The sequence below is a fragment of the Phocoena sinus genome, chromosome 8 (genome assembly GCF_008692025.1).
Source record: "Phocoena sinus isolate mPhoSin1 chromosome 8, mPhoSin1.pri, whole genome shotgun sequence".
Classification (NCBI taxonomy): Eukaryota; Metazoa; Chordata; class Mammalia; order Artiodactyla; family Phocoenidae; genus Phocoena; species Phocoena sinus.
The window spans coordinates 99,881,106-99,904,581 of NC_045770.1; the positions used below are offsets into that span (position 1 = coordinate 99,881,106).

Here is a 23,476-nt window from a genome sequence, read left to right on the forward strand (position 1 = left end):
TCTTCAGTATCTTTTTTGTCCATTTTACATAAGGGAAAAAAAAACATGGAAGAGGAATCTGTATTCACCATAACTTGTTCAACATACATGTAATGAGTTTACCACGTCTGAGACACTACAGAACACAGAGTGGGGGTGGGGACAGACATCGGCCCTGCCCCAAGGATCTCTGCCCACAAGACATTTATTTGTATCTGTGAGACAGGACTGAAAATAAATAATTGGAATGTAACAGGACACTTCCGACAAATGGAATAGCACGCCACTGTTAAAAATGTAATGTACAAAAAGAAAAAAAAAATGTAATGTACAGCACAGGGAACACAGTCAATATTTTATAATAACTTTGTATGGAGTGAAATCTATACAAATATCAAATTACTATGTACACCTGAAACCAATATACTATTGTAAGTCAACTATACTTCAATTAAAAAAAGAATTACAGTAAATATTTGTTGACATGAAAAAGGTGTTCAGAAGACATTAAGCTAAACAACATGATCCTAATTGGGTGATTTTCAAAATCATGTGTCTCTATGTGAAATACCTATTGACATACAAGCATTTAAAAATCTAAATAAAACTATTACCATTGAGTTGTGGCATTATGGATGCTTTTTTTTCTTACTCTTGCTTTTTTACTATCTATATTTTCCAATTTTGTTTAGTTAACATATAGGGCATTAAAAGGCAATATGATTCTGCACTAATGAATATCAAAGAGTGCAAAGAGGTTGGAGAAAATGAGCACTTAAGGGTTTGGGGGTTTCAGAAAAGACTTCCCAGTACAAAGGAGAGGGAAGTTGAAAGCACAGCATGTTCCAAAGTTTACCAATGGGCCTATGTATCCACTTAGGGTAGAAGAGTCAATGGTAAAAGGACTTTGGAATTAAATAAAGGTAGGAGACAGGTTGGTTTGAAACAAGGAAGTTAAAAAGTACTAATAATATCCAAGTAAGTATCTCAGACCACGTCAGAGCTTGGAAAACGACAGAAAGCAGAGAGGTGCCAAAGGAACGGAGTGAGTCCACTGACACATCTTTACCTATTTCTTCACTCAAATCAATGGGCATCAACGGTGGGGCTGGTCTACCTGCGTGGGTTCTCTGCAGCGTTCCGTTTTCCAGGCTGGAGAAATGGTGCCAACTCTTGACTCTCTGTTGGGCGAGTAGATAAGAAACCATAAGAGGGATGAAGCAGGAAAGAAATGCGACAAGGGACGAAAGAAAACCAGGAGAGGAATGAAAGAGAACGGCAGTTACTATAAAACAGGTAAAAGATACTTCAAGAAAAAACAATCAAAAGTTAATGCTAAAAAAGGTGACAGGAGGTTCAAATGTATGCCATTCCATGAAGATTAATCAAGGAGGAAGCCGCTGTGAGCAAGTGACGATGGTGTGCAGATCACCCAACGACAGCACCAGCAGGAAAACCGCAGCACTTCGTTCTGTAATGCATTTTAATGAAGGGGCTTTTTTTAATGGCAAAAACAAAAACAGGTGGGGAAAATCACTCATTTTGACTAGGTCGGTATCGTTATTTGCAGATACACTGGGTGATACTGTGGAAATGATCTGGTGTTATGTTTCACTATATGCTACAATGTCTTCTCACAGACAGTAGTCAACTTCACCCCGTAATGTTAAAAGTGAAATTAGTGTGGAAGGGAGGTAGAAAGAAACTAGAAACAAGTAAATTTTTCCAATTTTTATTTGAAATTATCTAATCAGAGCAACTTGCTGAGCTTCCCTCTTATCGCTAACAGTCCTGCCTTTTTATCCCATTGGACCTTCTGTTTTTTGCTGTGTTCCTTGTGCTTAAAAATAAATACATTTGCTCTAATTTTTAGGTGGAAAAAAAGGCAACCAACAGTAAATATCTAACCAAAGGTCAAGAGAAAAATTGTACTAAGCCAGTAGGTGGAATCTAAGAAAAGAGCTTATTCATTGGTTTCCCTTTTCTTCTATCATTTACGGGATTATCCTCATTTCAACTGAATAACTGCTTAGTTATTCCCCCAAGCATTCTACCCTCCCTTTGTAACAAACTATAGAGCCATTAAGGCTGTTTACACCTTAAGTCACTTTGGCATAAACTGAAAGAATTGAGACTGGCTCAGCTCTTTAATCCTTTTTATAAAACCAGAATTTGAACCAGGAAAAAAATGCATCTGAGACCAGTGTAATCTTTATAAAACTATTAATAATTTGGGTTCTATATGGAACTAATAGGCCTTGGTCTAGGAACTAAACAGCAGATATGAAGTTTAAAAATGTTGATAAATAGATGACAAGTCTAGAGTTTTCTTGTCAAATTACTCGATGAGACAAAAAAAATTACAGTGATCAATAACCAAAAAAGGAGGTAATGAGATCACATACATGTAGAAATAGTTTGGTTTTTTTATTTTTTAATTTTTGGCCACACCACGTGGCTTGTGGGATCTTAGTGGAAGCGTGGAAGCGTGGAGTCATGACCACTACACCGCCAGGGAATTCCTGAAAGAGTTTGTTTTAATACTTTTTTAAAAACTCAAGAAAATTCTTGTTCTGGTTAATTATTGTACTGTGCGTCCCCATCTCCTATCTCCACTGACCTTCTGAAGTTCAGTTTCTATGATAAACTTTCCATATGGCACATCCATTGTTTAAACAGGGATAGAAGACTTTTGGCTCTAATAATAGAATGACAGTTACCTTTTCTCAAGCTCTTGCCGACAGTGCTGGGCACTATTCCAACAGCTTCCCAGGACTTAAGGACTTAGGATTATCTGATTTTCCCGCCAGCCCCTTTGAACGGCATCATTAGTCTCACTTTACAGCTGCGTCACAGGGACTAACAGGGATCTAGTTAAGAAAGTTAAGTTCCCACAGTTAGCGAAGTAGCAGATTGGGGATTAGTGAAGTAGCAGATTAGGAGAGTTTGAACACTAAGTGGCCACAGAAACCAGATCCATGGGATATAAAAACTTCATATTCTCAAATGTCATTTCAGAGCTATAGTGAGTCACTCCAAGAATCCTAGCTGTGGAACTGATTCTTTTTCCATGTTTCAATAACCATCTGTAGATTAAAATGTTTCCACTTTGAAAAAGTAGTCCCTTTGGCATCAGATGTTTCCAAAATGTGTTTTCTGCCTTTATAGTGAGTGTTCAACCTTTTGCAATTGTATCCAGCGTCTGAGCAGCTTAGGGTAAGGGTTATGAGTGTAGGTTCTGGATTTAATTATCTCACTGTGAAACGGGGATGATGTTATTAGTACCTACCTCATGGGTGTTTGTAAGAACTTAGAGAGATAATATATCTCACCTATTTAACACAGCAATAATAATATAGCCAACCCATGCAGTTGTAACAGGTCCAATTCTAAACACTTTACATGGAATAACTCTTTAACACTCTAAAGCGACCCTATAAGGAGTATATTCTTATTATCCTCATTGTACAGACAAGGAACTAAGGCAGAGAGTGGCTAACAAACCTGCCAAAGACAGAGCTGGTGTTGGAGCCAGAATGCTAACCCCAAGTTCATGCTCATAACCATGACACGAGACAGCCCCCACTGTACTTACGGTAAGCGCTTAATGAAATGCTAGCTCTCTGGACAGCTCACCCGAGGCTCGCTGGGCAGAGGCCTTGCTAACTTAATTACTGAATCACTGAGAAGTCAGTCTGGTTTATAAAGTCCTCCCCACAGCATCAGAAACCAGTAGTTTTGTTTGCTGGGTAGTTACAGGTGCAGCGTCAATCCCCCGTCACTCGGTGGCCTGGAAGGCAAGCTCTGTAAGCCTTCTGGGTGAGCAGAGTGGCTGGAGGGGGCCCCCCACCAGCACTCAAGAGCCCATATTGTAGTCCTGACTCCGCCACACGTGGCCTGTATAACCCTGACCCATGCATTTCACCTGTCGTGGCTTCAGTGTTTCCTCTGTAAACCAAGGGGAATGGGATAGGGTAATTGGAAAGGCTCTTTCCTACCCTGAAATTTCAGGATTCTATGAGGACAAGGTCTTAATAAATGTTCCTGTTAAAACACCAGTGGTGCAAAGCTCCAGTAGGCTAATCACACTTCAAACCAGGGATGAGGGCATCCACAACGCCTACCTTCTTGAGATTCATGATGTACAAGAAAATGGTTTGAGGAGGAGGTCTCAAAAAAGGAATCTAAGGACAAAGAAGACAATTTTTTTGTGTCATGATTTTTTTTTCAAGGATTAATAATGATTGCTGTCCATATCTAATTGTGCTGATTTATTTCCGATAAAATTCCCACCAAGGACTTAAGATACTCTATGCTTCCAGAAGGACAAAAATGAATAGGGAATCTCAAGGGTACTTTTCTTAAAGAATGAGAGAATTAACTTAATTGGTCATAGGTGAATTATCTACCGGAAAAGTATTAACAAATCATTTTAAATCTTGGACTGCCTTTCATATTCCAATCATATTCTTGACCTCTATATTCATTTTCTATTTATTGATATGACAAATTACCAGAAACTTAGTGGCTTAAAACAACACAACTTCATCATCTGACAGTTCTGTAGGTCAGAAATCCAACAGCAGTTTCACTGACTAAGATCAAGGTGTCAGCAGAGCTGCATTCCTTTCTGACATCTCTAGGAAAGAATCTGTTTTCCTTGTTTTCTCTAGCTTCTAGAGGCCACCATATCCCTTGCCTCATGGCTCACTTCCTCCTCTTTAAAGCCCGCAGCACAGCATCTCTCTAACTCTACCTCCATCATCACATCTCTTTCTCTGACTCTCTTCTACCTCCCTCTTCCACTTTTAAGGACCCTTGTGATGGCACTGGGCCCACCCAAATAATCCAGGAAAATCTCCCTGTTTTAAAGTCAGCTGATTATCAATCTCAATGCCATCTGCAACCTTAAATACCTCTGCCATGTAACCTAACATATTCACAATTTCCTAGATTAGAATGTGGACATCTTTGGGGAAAGGAGAAGGGTGCATTATTCTGCCTACCACCATCTCTTCCCTCTTTCTGTTGTCCTTCAGATGCAATGAACTCACAGAAGATCAATATATATAAACACTTTACAAAATCAAATAGGAAGGGCTTCCCTGGTGGCGCAGTGGTTGAAGGTCCGCCTGCCGATGCAGGGGACGTGGGCTCGTGCCCCGGTCCGGGAAGGTCCCACATGCCGCGGAGCGGTTGGGCCCGTGAGCCATGGCCGCTGAGCCTGTGCGTCCGGAGCCTGTGCTCCGCGACGGGAGAGGCCACAACAGTGAGAGGCCCGCGTACCCCAAAAAAAAAAAAAAAAAAAAAAATCAAATGGGAATTGGAAAGTAAATGTATCCTAATCTTCCCCTCCTTCCGTTCTTTAAAACTGTAGGATGTACAGGATTCCAAAGTCAAATAAGTATCACTCATATTGGTTGTCATTGCCCATTAACTGCTCACTTGCTTTCCTTCATTTGCATAGATAATGGACATTTGACAAGATTTTCTTTAGTTTCCTTTCTGGGTAAATTTATCATTTTGCTATGTTTTGTAATACTTAGGACATAATGATGTCATCCAAGCCAACAGCCTTCCCCAGAATGTGTGAAACCAAACCTAATCCCTACCCACCAAGCTACTCTACGGCTCCTGGGTCTCAACAACCTCTGAGTTTCATCAGCCTAGGAAACCAAGCGTAGAGTGGTCAGCCTCCCTTCATTACTTCTCCAGGAACCTTCACCAACAGTCGGCAGGCTCCAGGAAATATACAAATGGTAAATTAAGCTAGAGAAGCAGCTACAAGCTTTAAAGAAGAAGCAAAGGCACTAGGGGTAAGTCTACTTACTACTAGAATTTTTATTTTGCATTTGTAAGGTTTTATTGTGCTTATAAGCTATAGGTGGAGAGAAGTTTATGATCTCATGACATACGCCCAATCATTAGAAAGGCTGGAATGCTACCCTGAAAACAGTATCCCTTTTAGGTAGAAATAATTAGTCTGCATGTAGATTCATTTTACTTTGGATTCAAGCAAAAATCTAATGGGTGACAAAGGATTCTTCATAGCAGGATGATGCAGTAACACTGACATTCTGGAAATGCCACCACTTCTAGCTTGATCTCACTTTTGCAAAGGATATTCTGGGTACCCTCCATCCTGTCTCTGGATTAGTTTCAAGCCTGGTATTCGTATAGAGGCAAGCTCATATTGAAGGCTGCCTTAAAAACAGAAGGGACTACAAATGGGCTGTCTGGGGAAACTGGGTGTGAAAGAACTAGGGGCCATTCCATCTGCTCTCCCCTCACCCAGTGCCCATGGAGATGTTATGACTTAACTGCAGGTCAATTCCATACGGGGCACTTTGACCACTCCTAATCTAGTTCATAGAGGCACTGCAAATAAAATAAGCCCTATAAGTACATGAAGACTCCACTGGCATAGGTGGCATTATTCGCTCCTTTGCTGTGCTTTTGAAGAACCTCTTTCACGCCACTAACACAACTCCTCCAAGTGGTACTGTCCCTCCCTGTGTGCAGCTCTAACTTCTCTGCTAGAGGCTTCCATAAATTATATTGAGTGCCCATTACATGCCAGAACTCTTCTAGCCATCACAGGAAAGTAAAACTGAGCGTCGGCCCCCCTGCAGCAGGCAGATGTAAGCTGGGAGGTGGCCTCTCAGATCCTCCTCCTGCCAGAGAGAGGAAGTTCCCTGCTCCCATTGGGCCACTGGCACAAACTAGCACACCACACAGCTGGCCCCATACAGGCGCTGGGACTACGGCAGAGAACAAATCAGGCATAACCTCTGCCCTCATGGAGCTCAGAACCTAGTGGGAGAATCAGACTACACACATAATAAAGAATTAAGGTACACAGTGTGCTGGAAGCTGATAAAATATATGGAAAGAATAAAGAAGTGTGAAAGGGATAAACAGTTCCAGGCAGTGAGGGGGTAGCAGTTTCAAGCTGGTCAGAGCAGGCTTTCCTTAGAAGACGACATGTGAGCAAAGACATGAAGTGAGGAGTAAGCCTTGTGGATGTCAGGCAAGAGGTTCCCGGTAAAGTCAGAAGGTCTTTCGAGGAAAATGTGGCATGTTTGAAGAACAGGGAGGAGGCAGATAAAGTAGAATAGAGGGCTTCCCTGGTGGCGCAGTGGTTGAGGGTCCGCCTGCCGATGCAGGGGACACGGGTTCGTGCCCCAGTCCGGGAGGATCCCACATGCCACGGATATGGATATGGAAGAACGGTTTTTTAGGGGAGAAGACTCACAGCTTTTATCAGAGTCTCAACTTCATTATTCAAAAAATATTAATCTCTTAGCATTGTTGAGGAAGCTGTGGGGTTCTTTTCTAATCCTGATTCAATTTAATTGCATTTGGTAGCTACTTGTTAAAGAAATAAACACAGCAATCACTGTATTTTCAGTATTCCTGGACAGATAAAATGTAAACTTTGAAAGAAACAATTAACGTCCAGTCCAATCTAGCAACAGTTATCTCTCACAAATCTGTTTATCAAGGATGAAAGAAGGTATACTAAGAGGTACTAAGATGTATCCACTGTCTGAGAATACATGATGGGCCAATAAGGAAATGTTTGCATACCTGCAATTTGAAAAAGAACAATATAAATGAGTACAAAACTAAGAAATAAGGTGTGTGATTTATATCACAAGATACAACAGAATTTAAAAAAGAAAAACAAGATAGCTTAAATTCACTGGTACAATCAAGAAGAGCTCATGGAAGAAGTGAAGCTGAGCCTGAGGGGATAGTTAAGACATGGGCTCTGGAGTCAATTTGCTGCATTAAATTCCCAGGTCTGGGGCTTCCCTGGTGGCGCAGTGGTTGAGAGTCTGCCTGCCGATGCAGGGGACACGGGTTCGTGCCCCGGTCCGGGAAGATCCCACATGCCGCGGAGCGGCTGGGCCCGTGAGCCATGGCCGCTGAGCCTGCGTGTCTGGAGCCTGTGCTCTGCAACGGGAGAGGCCACAACAGTGAGAGGCCCACGTACCACAAAAAAAAAAAAAAAAAAATTCTCAGGTCTGCCCCTCAGTAATTGTGTGACCTTGGGCACTGCTATGGTCTGAATGTTTCTGTCTCCCTCCAAAATTCATAAGTTGAAGTCCTAACTCTCAAAGATGATAGTATTAGGAGGTAGGCCTTTGGGAGGTGCTTATTAGGTCATGAGAGTGGAGTTCTCGTGAATGAGATTATTGCCTTATAAAAGAGACTCCTGAGAGATCACTCACCCTTTGCACCATGTGAAGACACAGAGGCACGGGCTGTGAACAGGAAGAGGGCCCTCACCACAAGGTGACTGTGCTGGAATCTTGAACTTGGACTTCCCAGCTTCCAGAACTGTGCACAATAAAATTCTGTTGTTTATAAACCACACAGTCTGTGGTATTTTGTTACAGCAGCCTGAACAGAGTAAGACAGATACCTAATTTCTTAAAGTCTCTGGGTCTCCATCCCATTGTTTGGGAGGATTACATGTACAATAAATGTAAAGTGCTTAGAAATTATCAAGCATATTGTTAATGCCTAATAAATTGTTTTTTCTTCATTGATACTTTCCCCAGAACTCGGATTACCCAAGCAGAGAACTGGTCCATTTGCAAAACACAGTCATTGAAGTCACAGTTACACAATTTTTTCTAAGGTCTTGGAGGCTCTCAGGGGATGCTAATGCATGCCTATGCAGTAGTACTTTTTGAAGAATCCTTGGGCCACATGAACAAGCCTCCCCAAATACCTCCAACAAGGCTTTACTGAAAACATCCCTAATATGGGAAAGGAAAGAGTCAATCAAGTCCAGGAAGCGCAGACAGTCCCAGACAGGATAAAACCAAGGAGAAACATGCCAAGCAAGACACACACTAATCAAAGTATCAAAAATTAAATACAAAGAAAAAATATTAAAAGCAGCAAGGGAAAAACAACAAATAACATACAAGGGAATCTCCATAAGGTTAACAGCTGATCTTTCAGCAGAAACTCTGCAAGCCAGAAGGGTGTGGTAGGACAAATATAAAGTGATGAAAGGGAAAAAACTACAACCAAGGTTACTCTACACAGCAAGGATCTCATTCAGATTTGACGGAGAAATTAAAACCTTTACGGACAAGCAAAAACTAAGAGAATTCAGCACCACCAACCCAGCTTTACAACAAATGCTAAAGGAACTTCTCTAGGCAGGAAACACAAGAGAAGTAAAAGACCTACAATAACAAACCCAAAACAATTAAGAAAATGGTCATAGGAACATACATATTGATAATTACCTTAAATGTAAACGCATTAAATGCTCCAACCAAAAGACACAGACTGGCTGAATGGATACAAAAACAAGATCTGTATATATGCTGTCGACAAGAGACCCACTTCAGACCTAGGGACACATACAAACTGAAAGTGAGGGGATGGAAAAAGATATTCCATGCGAATGAAAATCAAAAGAAAGCTGGAGTTAGCAATACTCATATCAGACAAAATAGACTTTAAAATAAAGATTATTACAAGAGACAAAGAAGGACACAACATAATGATCAAGGGATCAAACCAAGAAGAAGATATAACAATTGTAAATATTTATGCACCCAACATAGGAGCACCACAATACATAAGGCGAATGCTAACAGCCATATAAGGGAAATTGACAGTAACACACTCATCATAGGGGACTTTAACACCCCACTTTCACCAAAGGACAGATCATCCAAAATGAAAATAAAAAAGAAAACAAAAGCTTTAAATGATACATTAAAAAACATGGACTTAATTGACAGTTATAGGACATTCCATCCAAAAACAACAGAATACATTTTCTTCTCAAGTGCTCATGGAACATTCTCCAGGATAGATCATAACTTGACTCACAAATCAAGCCTTGGTAAATTTAAAAATATTGAAATCATATCAAGTATCTTTTCCAACCACAACGCTATGAGACTAGATATCAATGACAGGAAAAAATCTGTAAAAAATACAAACATATGGAGGCTAAACAATACATTGCTAGGTAACCAAGTGATCACTGAGGAAATCAAAGAGGAAATCAAAAAATACCTAGAAACAAATGACAAAGAAAACACAACAACCCAAAACCTATGGGATGCAGCAAAAGCATTTCTAAGAGGGAAGTTTATAGCAATACAATCCTACCTCAAGAAACAAGAAACATCTCAAATAAACAACCTAACCTTACACCTAAAGCAATTAGAGAAAGAAGAAGAAGAACAACAAAAAAAGTTAGCAGAAGGAAAGAAATCATAAAGATCAGATCAGAAGTAAATGAAAAAGAAATGAAGGAAACAATAGCAAAGATCAATAAAACTAAAAGCTGGTTCTTTGAGAAGATAAACAAAATTGATAAACCACTAGCCAGATTCATCAAGAAAGAGGGAGAAGACTCAAATCAACAGAATTAGAAATGAAAAAGGAGAACTAACAATTGACACTGCAGAGGATCATGCAAAGGATCATGAGAGATTACTACAAGCAACTTTATGCCAATAAAATGGACAACCTCGAAGAAATGAACAAATTCTTAGAAAAGCACAACCTCCCGAGACTGAACCAGGAAGAAATAGAAAATATAAACAGACCAATCACAAGCACTGAAATTGACACTGTGATTAAAAATCTTCCAAAAAACAAAAGCCCAGGACCAGATGGCTTTACAGGCGAATTCTATCAAAAATGTGTAGAAAAGCTAACACCTGTCCTTCTCAAACTCTTCCAAAATATAGCAGAGGGAGGAACACCCCCAAACTCATTCTATGAAGCCACCATCACCATGATACCAAAACAAGACAAAGATGCCACAAAGAAAGAATACTACAGGCCAATATCACTGATGAACATAGATGCAAAACTCCTCAACAAAATACTAGCAAACAGAATCCAACAGCACATTAAAAGGATCATACACCCTGATCAAGTGGGGCTTATCCCAGGAATGCAAGGATTCTTCAATATACGCAAATCAATCAATGTGATAAACCATATTAACAAATTGAAGGGAAAAAAACATATGATCATCTCAACAGATGCAGAAAAAACTTGCGACAAAATTCAACACCCATTTATGATAAAAACCCTCCAGAAAGTAGGCACAGAGGGAACTTAGCTCAACATAATAAAGGCCATATATGACAAACCAACAGCCAACATCGTTTTCAATGGTGAACGGTGAAAAACTGAAACCATTTCCTCTAAGATCAGGAACAAGACAAGGATGTCCACTCTCACCACTATTATTCAACATAGTTTTGGAAGTCCTAGCCACGGCAATCAGAGAAGAAAAAGAAATGAAAGGAATACAAATTGGAAAAGAAGAAGTAAAGCTGTCACTGTCTGCAGATGACACAATACTATGCATAGAGAATCCTAAAGATGCTACCAGAAAACTACTAGAGCTAATCAATGGATTTGGTAAAGTAGCAGGTTACAAAATTAATGCACAGAAATCTCTTGCATTCCTATACACTAATGATGAAAAATCTGAAAGAGAAATTAAAGAAACATTCCCATTTACCACTGCAACAAAAAGAATAAAATACCTAGGAATAAACCTACCTAGGGAGACAAAAGACCTGTATGCAGAAAACTATAAGACACAGATGAAAGAAATTAAGGATGATACAAACAGATGGAGAGATATACCATATTGATACAAACAGATGGAGAGATATACCATATTCTTGGATTGGAAGAATCAACATTGTGAAAATGACTATACTACCCAAAGCAATCTACAGATTCAATGCAATCCCTATCAAACTACCAATGGCATTTTTCACAGAACTAGAACAAAAAATTTCACAATTTGTATGGAAACACAAAGGACCCCGAAAAGCCAAAGCAATCTTGAGAAAGAAAAACAGAGCTGGAGGAATCAGGCTCCCTGACTTCAGACTATACTACAAAGCTACAGTAATCAAGACAGTATGGTACTGGCACAGAAAGAGAAATATAGATCAGTGGAACAGGATAGAAAGCCCAGAGATAAACCCATGCACATATGGTCACCTTATCTTTGATACAGGAGGCAAGAATATACAATAGAGAAAAGACAGCCTCTTCAATAAGTGGTGCTGGGAAAACTGGACAGCTACATGTAAAAGAATGAAATTAGAACACTCCCTAACACCATACACAAAAATAAACTCAAGATGGATTAAAGACCTAAATGTAAGGCCAGACACTATAAAACTCTTAGAGGAAAACATAGGCCGAACACTCTTTGACATAAATCACAGCAAGATCTTTTTTGACCCACCTCCTAGAGTAATAGAAATAAAAACAAAAATAAACAAATGAGACCTAATGAACTTAAAACCTTTTGCACAGCAAAGGAAAACATAAACAAGATGAAAAGACAACCCTCAGAATGGGAGAAAATATTTTGCAAATGAAGCAACTGACAAAGGACTAATCTCCAAAATTTACAAGCAGCTCATGCAGCTCAATATCAAAAAAACAAACAACCCAATCCAAAAAGGAGAAGACATAAATACACATTTCTCCAAAGAAGACATACAGATTGCCAACAAACACATGTAAGGATGCTCAACATCACTAATCATTAGAGAAATGCAAATCAAAACTACAATGAGGTATCACCTCACACTAGTCAGAATGGCCATCATCAAAAAATCTACAAACAATAAATGCTGGAGAAGTGGGAATGTAAATTGATACAGCCACTATGGAGAACAGTATGGAGGTTCCTTAAAAAACTAAAAATAGAACTACCATACGACCCAGCAATCCCACAACTGGGCATATACCCTGAGAAAACCATTATTCAAAAAGAGTCATGTACCACAGTGTTCATTGCCGTTCTATTTACAATAGCCTGGAGATGTAAGCAACCTAAGTGGCCTTTGACAGATGAATGGATAAAGATATGTGGCACATATATACAATGGAATATTAACTAGCCATAAAAAGAAACGAAATTGAGTTATTTGTAGTGAGGTGGATGGACCTAGAGTCTGTCATACAGAGTAAAGTAATTCAGAAAGAGAAAAACAAATACCGTATGCTAACACATACATATGGAATCTAAAATAAAAAAATAAAAAAAAGTTTTTGAAGAACCAAGGGGCAGGACAGGAATAAAGACGGAGACGTAGATAATGGACTTGAGGACACGGGGAGGGGGAAGGGTAAGCTGGGACGAAGTGAGAGAGTGGCATGGACATATATACACTAACAAATGTAAAACAGATAGCTAGTGGGAAGCAGCCGCATAGCATAGGGAGATCAGCCCGGTGCTTTTTGACCACCTAGAGGGGTGGGATAGGGACGGTGGGAGGGAGGGAGACACAAGAGGGAAAAGATATGGGAACATATGTATATGTATAGCTGATTCACTTTGTTATGAAGCAGAAACTAACACACCATTGTAAAGCAATTATACTCCAATAAAGATGTGAAGAAAAGAAAGAAAAAAACAAGGCTTTACGCTGAGGCCATGGCCCTAGCGTATGTCAAAGTCATAATGGCCCACCTCCTGTAGAGGTATAGCTAAATGACAGCATGGATCTTGACAGAGTTGACAATAAATGAGGAGCAGCAGCAATGATAGTGATGTCTCAGTGGTGCCTGAAGATGAGGAAGCAATTTTTAAATGTCCGTTTTCTTTTTTCAGGCAATCCAGATCATGACTGGATTGACACACAATTGACTTCGGAATTATTTGGGGTATAATGGCCTCTATTTATAACCAAGAGTTGGGTTTTGCTTCCTTGTCTTTTATTGACGGATATCCATTCTGGGGCGACCTCTCTGTGAGTAGCCTGCTGCAACAGCTGTCCTTCTCAGCTTATCAAGTATAGCTGTCCCCAGTCTATGTACAACTCATCTTTTAATAAGCCCTGCATCTGATCAGCTGGAGAATTTAGATACTAGATATTAATATTAGATATTAATTAGATAGAGAATTAAATAAAGAAGAGCTTTTGTTCTCCATTTTAACTTGCAGCCTAAACTCACACCCTAAAGTTTACACTAATCAAGTAACCAGCAAACCAAAGTTTTATTTCCCTATTACATTTTAGATGGAAATGTATGTGCTGGGTGGACAGTGGCAAAAAGAGGTGATCGGGAACATGATTAAAAATATGCAATTGATCATGAGAAGAGACTGAGCAGTGAGGTCAGAAGTCATCCGAACAAGGAAAACTTACAAGGGAATGAGGTCTTTTTATGAGAGAAACTAAGGAGAAAAAAGAAAAGGATGTCAAAAGGACATAGAAACCTCGAGAGTTACTCCAAAAAATTGAGAAGTACAAGAGGAATTTTTAAGAGGGAAATATAAATAGGTCAACCTTTCATCATATAAAGAGAAGTATTTCCCAGGAAAAATCAAAGGACCCATCATTTCACAAATAAATTTGTTTCTTTCTACAGTTCATTATTACTGGAGCACTCTCTATTTCGGCATCCAAGCAGTTTTCCCCTTGTCTGGTAAGTTAGAATGTTTCTATTTTTCAACCCCTTTAAAGATTAACTTATTTGGGTAAGAAAACTGAGAAGGCAGATTCAGCAAATAAGAAGGGGAGCATTTTTTTCCCAGAAGTATCTGTGGGTTGCCTCCATGGTACGTATGCCCTCACATGGTCTACACAATTTACCACTCAGAAATGGCAGAGCTCAACATCCCGACTCCTTAATTCACAAGAGTGGAAATTAGTAAAGATGGGGTTGTTTACTTCCAAGGCTCCCTGGTTCACTGGGGTCACACTGCATGGGGGAAACTCCAAACAGAAACAAAGAAGCCAGGGGACACCCTCTTGCCACTTCAGTATCAAAGACTCTACTATGCATTTGCTATTTCGCAGTTCTGCCTTGCCTTGTATTGTTATTTTTTCTTTGTGCATGTCTCCTAGTCTTATCCAGATTTGACTTTTGTTTTATAGTTCTTCAGATCATCATGAAAAACACCTAGCTCAGTACCTATGAAGAGTCCATAAATCCCTGGGACAGGCCTTTCAATTCTTTCTGTCACAGCACTCCACCTTTTGCAATCTCCTGGTCCACTTTTGAAACAGGAGAAAGAAAATGGTTTGCCAAGAACTAGAGACAACTAGAACGGAAGTGGTTTCAAGATTATATTTAATCCAGCACAAGAGGGAAGAACTGGAAAACAGGAACACAGAGTCATGTTACTCAGACTTTCCCAGACTAGAGTACACTTGACTAAAAATAAAATAAAATAAATCAGTCTAATCTTGACTACTCTTGTTGTAAACCAAAAACAAAATAAAATATCCTTTCACCGCATGATTTAGAGATCCTTCCCTCTAACTACGCTTGTCCAAGCATAGAATCTGTCCATTTGGAGAAGAGAGCTAAAATTATACCTAAAGCGATTCTTCTAGGAGCCCTTTAGAGGCCTTCAGAAGACTATCTAAGGCATGCTGAAGCAGTAGTACATTCCAAAGAACTCCTAACAAGTCAGCTGAGGACTTGGTTTCACAATTATTCTGCTGAATTTCAAAGCCTTCTTGTAGAAACTGGGGAACGTTTTATACTCTGCCCATTTACCCCTACCCTCAAAAGCCTAACAAGTTCCTCATTCTGTATCTATCTAGTCCTTAGAAAGACAAGGGTTTCATGAATTCCTAAATTTATCAACACAGATTTTTTTGTGTGTATATACTTTTCCATCTATAAAATTGGATGCTATATAGTACCACCTCATATAGTGGTTGTAAGAGTTCTACAAAATAACGCCTTTACATGATTCAGTGCAGTGACTGTCACAGAAAAAATGCTCGTTATAAGTTTGTCATTTTATTGTTTTAAAAAGGGAATATAATTGTTATTTTGCATGAGGCTTAGACAAATATAATAGATGAGCTTCTGCTTTGTATTATTTACATTTTTCTACAGATCTTAGAAATACCCTACATTTAGGTGGCATATAGAATAGTTTTCATGGTAACTATCCAGAAGGGAAGAGGAAAAAAATCATTTCAATTTTTTTTTCAAGATTTCAAAGATTAAGAACCGTTAGATTTAACTGCTTCTTATTTCATTTAATTTCACTCATCTTACATATGATTTACTTTGCCTGCCATCTCCCTCAGATAAAAGGCAGCCTAGGAATGAACATTGTTAATTCTGTCTTTGCCTTCATTGGGGTGATTCTGTTGCTGGTGGATGTGAGCATTAATGGGCTGCCTAATCAAGACTACTGGGCAGTGGTAAGTATCCCATCACCTACCATGTGCCTCCTCTCCTTCCACTCACTTAGAGTGGATCTATATTTTATTTCTTATTACTGTACAGCAGCTCTAGTAGTAAATCCCTTTTTCTATTCCAGCCCTACTCCTGGTCATGTGATCTCTAGGACTAGAGAATAAAGTGGGAGAGTCACCTCTGTAGATGGACTAGGGCAGAAAGGGCACCCCTTCGTGGTCCATCTCATGGGTAGTCACATAGGGAAGACTCCTAAAGGGTATACAGAAATACTGGGAAAAAAAGCTCCTGGAAATAAAAGAGTAACTGTATTTGCACACTGAATGAGAATAACCTATACTAGGAGAAAGAGATGCAAAATAAGTGAGATACAGATACAGATACATAGGTATCAATATTGATACTGATACATATTGAAATATATGTATCCTTGTTAAGGCATAAGGTATAGAAAAGGATTCTTTGAGGTTTTAGGCAGAAAAATCAAATTACTTACAAGCAGGAAAATAAATCAGCTTGACTCAGTCTCTACTACAACAACATTCAGTGAGGGAAAATCATGGAGCAATATCTATAGAGTTTTGATGAAAAGAAAATGTGACTCAAGAATAACAAGTCCAGGGACTTCCCTGGTGGTGCAGTGGTTAAGAATCTGCCTGCCAATGCAGGGGATATGGGTTCAAGCCCTAGTCCAGGAAGATCCCACATGCCACGGAGCAACTAAGCCCCGTGTGCCACAACTACTGAGCCTGCTAGCCACAACTGCTGAGCCCGCGAGCCACAACTACTGAAGTCCACACGCCTAGAGCCTGTGCTCCACAACAAGAGAAGCCACTGCAATGAGAAGCCCATTCACTGCAACCAAGAGTAGCCCCCGCTCCCCGCAGCTAGAGAAAGACCGCACGCAGCAACAAAGACCCAATGCAGCCAAAAATAAATAAATAAATTTTTTAAAAAATTTTAAAAAGAAAAAAAGAATAACACGTCCAATAAAATCCTTGTGAAAGTATAAAAGCAACAAGAAGATACTCTCAGTAAAACAACAATAACACACATGGGCACTGCTGCTAAAAAAAAAAGAATAGTAATATTCAACCATACACGAGGTAGATTAAATCAAGAATGTAGAAACGCAAGGAGAAGCTGTGTAAGGAGATTCATGAAAAGCACAAAAACTGGAAGGTGAAGAGAGAGGTGAAGAGAGAAGATGAGAGGTAAAACAAGCATGCTAATCTCTCATTTTTCATAATAAACAATCATCTAATAACTGCCTCAAACTGAAACTTGTAGGTTTAAAATGATGTCAACTTCTTCGTGGATTTCGTAAACTTGACTTCTTTTTGTTCTTTTAAAATCGGGTAATACTTTTATTTCAAAATAGGAAGTAAAAACGATTCCATTATTAAAAAACGGTGTTTCCCTCTATTGCTCTCTCATTCCCTCCCTTGCTTGTTCTCCTTTTTTCTCTCTCTTGCTGTCTCTCCATGCAACCACTTTTCTTTTTTTTTTTCTATTTTTTTGTCTGCCCTACACGGCATGCCAGATCTTAGTTCCCCGGCCAGGAATCGAAGCTGCGCCCCCTGCAGTGGAATCCGCACAGAGTCCCAACCACTGGACCGCCAGGGAAGTCCCTGCATCCGATTTTTCTATTTGCCTTTCGCCCATACATAGAGTTCTAGAATAACAGGTCTCAGATGTTCATTTAGTTCATTTCTGGGCAGTGGCATTTGGGATGATTGGTTGTGTTCTATGTAACTTGATTTATTTTTTTATTTTAATGAGCAAGTAAATTTTTATTATAAAAAAAGGCCACTGCAAAGAAAAAAACTCTACTTCCTTTCTAATGTTTCTAAATAAAACAGTCTACCGGCAAAAAGGGAAGTCTCCTGGCATTTTAAAGAAATTCCAGAGTGAATTTACATTCCCCTGAAATAAGCATGTGATGACAGAGAAATGATCCCAGAGCTAGGTGAGTACAGGCAATAGTACATGTGATGAGTCAGAACTTTTTGAAGCCTGGGTGAAGCCCTCCTAATTCAGTCAACATTTCAGTGTGTTTATTCCTGATTTCAGCTTGCTGGGAGAGGAATTTCAGCCATGCTGACCGTCTTCTCTCTTTAGGAGTTTTGCATAACTTGCGTCACAGTCCGTTTTGCCAGCCAAGCAAGCACCAACACCAATGGGGTGAGTTGGGCCTCTTCTCTGGAAGATGATCTCAGTATGTACTGAAGGAATACAGGCTTCAGGGTCAGCTGAGTCCCACTGCGGGCTTACCACAGCGCTCTCGGCCCTCTTCCCTGATGGGACCAGGGAGGTTACTGAACAGGATTATAGTGACAATACTGTTTGCTTGTTTCATTCTTTCCAGTCTGTCCTTGGTATTCCAATTGTGTATGCAAATAGTCCCTTGACAACAGGGTGGTCCTCAGTTCCTCCCAGAAACGATGGCCACCAAGCTCATACCACCTCATACCACTAGGTATTAAAAGAAAAAGGAGGCTCAGTGCAATCTCATGGGGTAAAACTACCCACAGAAACTTCTTAAGAAGCGGCCTCGACTCTCCACGATGATTGCGGACCTTTAAAGACTGTGTTTCAGATTTGTTCTTAGTTTATCACGAATGATAACTGCATGGATCTCCCCGCCACTGTTTCTTCCTACATATGCCACTACCGCTCGCTGGCAAAGGCGAAGGGCCAGAGGACCGGCAATGACTGCAGCTCTCTTGAAGTTAGAAAATTTCCTGTTAACGTTACCCTTTCCTCAATAAAATGTTACTAGGAACATAAGCCTTTTTTGGTATTTTTTCATTCATTTGGTTTGTTATTGGTTGTTAAGTAGGAGATCTGACGAAATGTTGCAAAGCGGACAGATAAAACTTCTTTGATGATGATTTACAGGGTGTCCAGGTAGAAGTGTGATATCTACCACAGAAGGTATATGCCTACTATTAATATGATGCTATTTAAAGCCCTTACGGTAGTTTCATTCTGGAATATCTAAAAACGTATTCATTAATTCATTCATTTGCTCAAAAAAGGTATTACGTTACTACTTTGTGACCAAACGCTGTGCTATTCAATTACATAAAATTAAGATTTTACGCACTTTTTACTTGGGGTAGTATAAAATGGGATACAGTGGGCTTTATTGAAATGCCAGTGTACACATGTTTTTTTTTTCAGGTACAAGTAACAAATGCTGGGTTTAAGTACAAAGACTTCACCCCAAAAATATAACTTAAACTGTATGAGAAAAACCAAAGTGCATCCTATATTTAGTCTCTTCATTCCTCAGAAGAATACAGGTTACTATTAGACCTCTAGGGTGTCTTCCAATTCTAAGGTTAATAATTCATCATGAAATACACGGGTTCAAGAATTATCTTTCCACCCTTGTACACTGTTGGTAGGAATGTAAATTGGTGCAGCCACTGTGGAAAACAGTATAGAGGTTTCTCAAAAAACTAAAAATAGAACTACCATATGACCCAGCAATTCCACTCCTGGGTATATACCCCCAAAAAAACCCCAAAACACTAAATCGAAAAGATACATGCACCCCAATGTTCACAGCAGCATTATTTGCAATTGCCAAGACATGGAAACAACCTAAGTGTCCATCAACAGATGAATGGATAAAGAAGATGTGGTACATATATACAGTGGAATAGTATTCAGCCATAAAAAAGAACAATATTTTGCCATTTGAAGCAACATGGCTGGACTTGGAGGCTATTATGCTAAGTGAAATAAGTCAGTGAAAGATAAATACTGTATGATATCACTTATATGTGGAATCTAAAAAATATAACAAAACTAGTAAATATAACCAAAATAAAGCAAACACAGATATAGAGAACAAACTAGTGGTTACCAGTGGGGGGAGGGGGGTGTGCAATATGGGGGTGAGGGAGTGAGAGGTATAAACGATTGGGTGTAAGATAGGATCAAGGATGTATTGTGCAACATGAAGAATATAGCCAACAATTCTGTAATAACTGTAAATGGAAAATGACCTTTAAAAATGTATAAAAATTAAAACTTTAAAAAAATAATACTTAAGCCAGAAACCAAAAAAAAAAAAAAAAGAAAAAAGAAAAGAATTCTTTCCAAAATCCATAAATGTATCTTAGATACATACATATCATTGATTCACACCAGGCCTACACAACATTTCAGGAAGCTCTTTTTCCCAGAGCGTGTTTTGCGTTTGTCACATCCCTCTAAAAATCAATCAGTCACAATTGTCCCCTTCTCCCAAGGAGCTGGCCAAACCTATCCTGAATTTGGGTGATTGGGAGGGGGTGTGCAGGGAGTCCCTAGGCATCTATGTGCAGGAGTGATTTGAATCAGGGGAAAGATCTGGAGGAAGCTGTGAGTTCAGGTATGTGAAGCTTGAGCTGAAAGACCAGGAAGTGAGGTCCAGTTCCCAGCCTGGCCTCTGTGATGGGTTTGATCCCCCTGGAGAAAGGCGTATTCTCCTCATTTGTGCACGGACTATAACCAGGTTCCTGCTCTGTAAGGAGGACCGAAGAAAATGCAAGGCTGTCTGAACACCCCCAGGGCTCGGAGCTTGAGGTGAGCTGGGAGATAGCAGCTGGGGTCAAGCGGCCTTCTCCCAGAGAAGCAGCTGCAAAGCCCGAGAAGGCTAAGATGTAGAAGGAAACTGGGTGCCCCACACACGCGGCAGAGGCTCAGCAGAGGCCTGTGGTGCTAGAAAACAATGTGAAGATTCTGGGGACTCCCAGAAATACTTCGGAAGTGGGGATGGGCAGATAGTTGAGGTGTGCCTGGGCAGGTAGGGGTGCAAGCCAGGCAAGTGTGACCATATCGCCAGTGATTCCTCATTCCCACAGGCTGAAGAGGTCTCAGACAGCAGCATTTCCCTAAAACCGGCTGTTTCTGCCTTTCTCCCTTCATTTCGTAATGAAAACAAACAAAGCCTTTCTCTCTCCAAACTATTCTCTACAATTTATCACGTAGAAATGTTGTTCCTCTCCTCAAGCCCACCTCTCCTCCACGCCTCAGTACCCTGACTTCACTCTAAAAATGGGTAGCTGTTTACTCAATTCTACCAGCTCAGCAGTACTCAGCCAGCTTCACTCAATCTCTCTCTCCACATGTGGTCTTCACCCAGTTTAAGCCTCACTCACAATTTTATTTTATTTTTCACAACTCCTCTCACTCCCCCAAACATTTAGCAACACTTTAAAATATGGTACGGGTGGGCTTCCCTGGTGGCGCAGTGGTTGAGAGTCCGCCTGCTGATGCAGGGGATGTGGGTTCGTGCCCCGGTCTGGGAAGATCCCGCATGCCGCAGAGCGGCTGGGCCCGTGAGCCATGGCCGCTAAGCCTGCGTGTCTGGAGCCTGTGCTCCGCAGCGGGAGAAGCCACAACAGTGAGAGGCCTGCGTACTGCAAAAAAAAATAAAATAAAATATGGTACGGGGATCGCTCAAGATGGTGGAGTAAGAGAACACGGAAGTCGCCTCCCACCATAAACGCATCAAAAATACATCTACACGGGCTTCCCGGGTGGCGCAGTGGTAAGAAACTGCCTGCCAATGTAGGGGACACGGGTTCGAGCCCTGGCCTGGGAAGATCCCACACGGTGTGGAGCAACTAAGCCCATGCGCCACAACTACTGAGCCTGTGCTCTAGAGCCTGCAAGCCATAACTACTGAGCCCACATGCCACAACTACTGAAGCCCGTGCGCCTAGAGCCCGTGCTCCACAACAAGAGAAGCCACAACAATGAGAAGCCGGCACACCGCAACGAAGAGTAGCCCCCGCTCATTGCAACTAAAGAAAGCCCTCGCACAGCAACGAAGACCCAATGCAGCCAAAAATAAATTTTAAAAAGAAATACATCTACACGTGAAAAGATGCTCAACATCACTAATCATCAGGGATATACAAATCAAACCCCCAACGAGATTTTTTTGATCTGTCAGAATGGCTATGATCAAAAAGTCTACAAATAACAAATGTGGCTGAGGATGTGAAGAAAAGGGAACCCTTGTGCACTGTTGATGGGAATGTAAATTGGTGCAGACACTGGAAAACAGTATGGAGGTTTCTCAAAAAACTAAAAATAGAACTACCATATGATCCAGCAATTCCACTCCTGGGTATATATCTAGAAAAAAACAAAAACACTAATTTGAAAAGATATATGCACCCCAATGTTCACAGCAACATTATTTACTATTGCCAAGATATGGAAACAACCGAAGTGTCCATCAACAAATGGATGGATAAAGAAGATGTTGTATGTATACATACAATGGAATACTGCTCAGCCATAAAAAAGACTGAAATTTTGCAATTTGCAGCAACATGGATAGACTTGGAGGGCATAATGTTACGTGAAATGTCAGACAAAGATAAATACTGTTATGATATCACTTATATGTAGAATCTAAAGAATATAACAAACTAGTGAATATAACAAAAAAGCAGCAGACTCTCAGATATAGAGAACAAACTAGTGGCTACCAGTAGTGTGGGGAGGAGGGGTTATATAGAGGTAGAGGAATGGGAGGTACAAACTACTGGGTGTAAGACAGGCTCAAGGATGTACTACTGTACAACACGGGGAATACAGCCAATACTTTGTAATAACTGCAAATGGAAAGTAACCTTTAAAAATTGTACAAAAATTTTTTGAAAATCTACATGTGGAACAATCCTCACTGAAAACTAACTGGAAACTGGCAGAAGGACCCCTGTACAACCAAGCCTGTAAGACAGATACAATATGTAATCAGGTAAAGGAAGAGAAGTGATCAGATCAGGATCTGTGACCCCAGGAGGCAACTCAGGGGAAAAGGGAGATTACATGGGTGGACACCCACCCTAGGGAGTGAGGGTATGAACCACTTACTGGGCACCACAGCCCAGAGGTCTGACGTGGGGAAGATGAGCCCTTGGCTGGTTGGAGAGCTTCTGGGACTGACAGGAAGGCTGTGGGAAGCCTGGACTCTGCCTGTGAGGAGCCCCAGAGCACTGGCTTGCCCCCAAGGACTGCTCTAGTGCATGTCCAGTGTCCCGCAACTGCCCCCCACCAGGCAACCCAGCATGAGCGCAGTGAACACTCCAGCCATTCTTACTCTACGTCACAGCTCTGCACTGGACCGAGGGCTGCCACTACCAAGGAGAGAGCTTGGTCTGGGACTCGGACCCGGGGCTGCACCTGAGCAGGGCGAGGGCAACAACTGCTGGCACCTGCAGAGGTGGCACATCGGAGGCAGCTGAGACCTCTGCCTGTGGCCGACCCTCCACAGCCCATA

At 40.6% G+C, this 23,476-nt stretch overlaps 1 pseudogene; it reads left to right on the plus strand.

Annotated features, from left to right (window-relative positions):
• Positions 1 to 5,531: 5,531 nt before the first annotated feature.
• Positions 5,532 to 18,661, plus strand: LOC116758403 (annotated as a pseudogene).
• Positions 18,662 to 23,476: the final 4,815 nt, after the last annotated feature.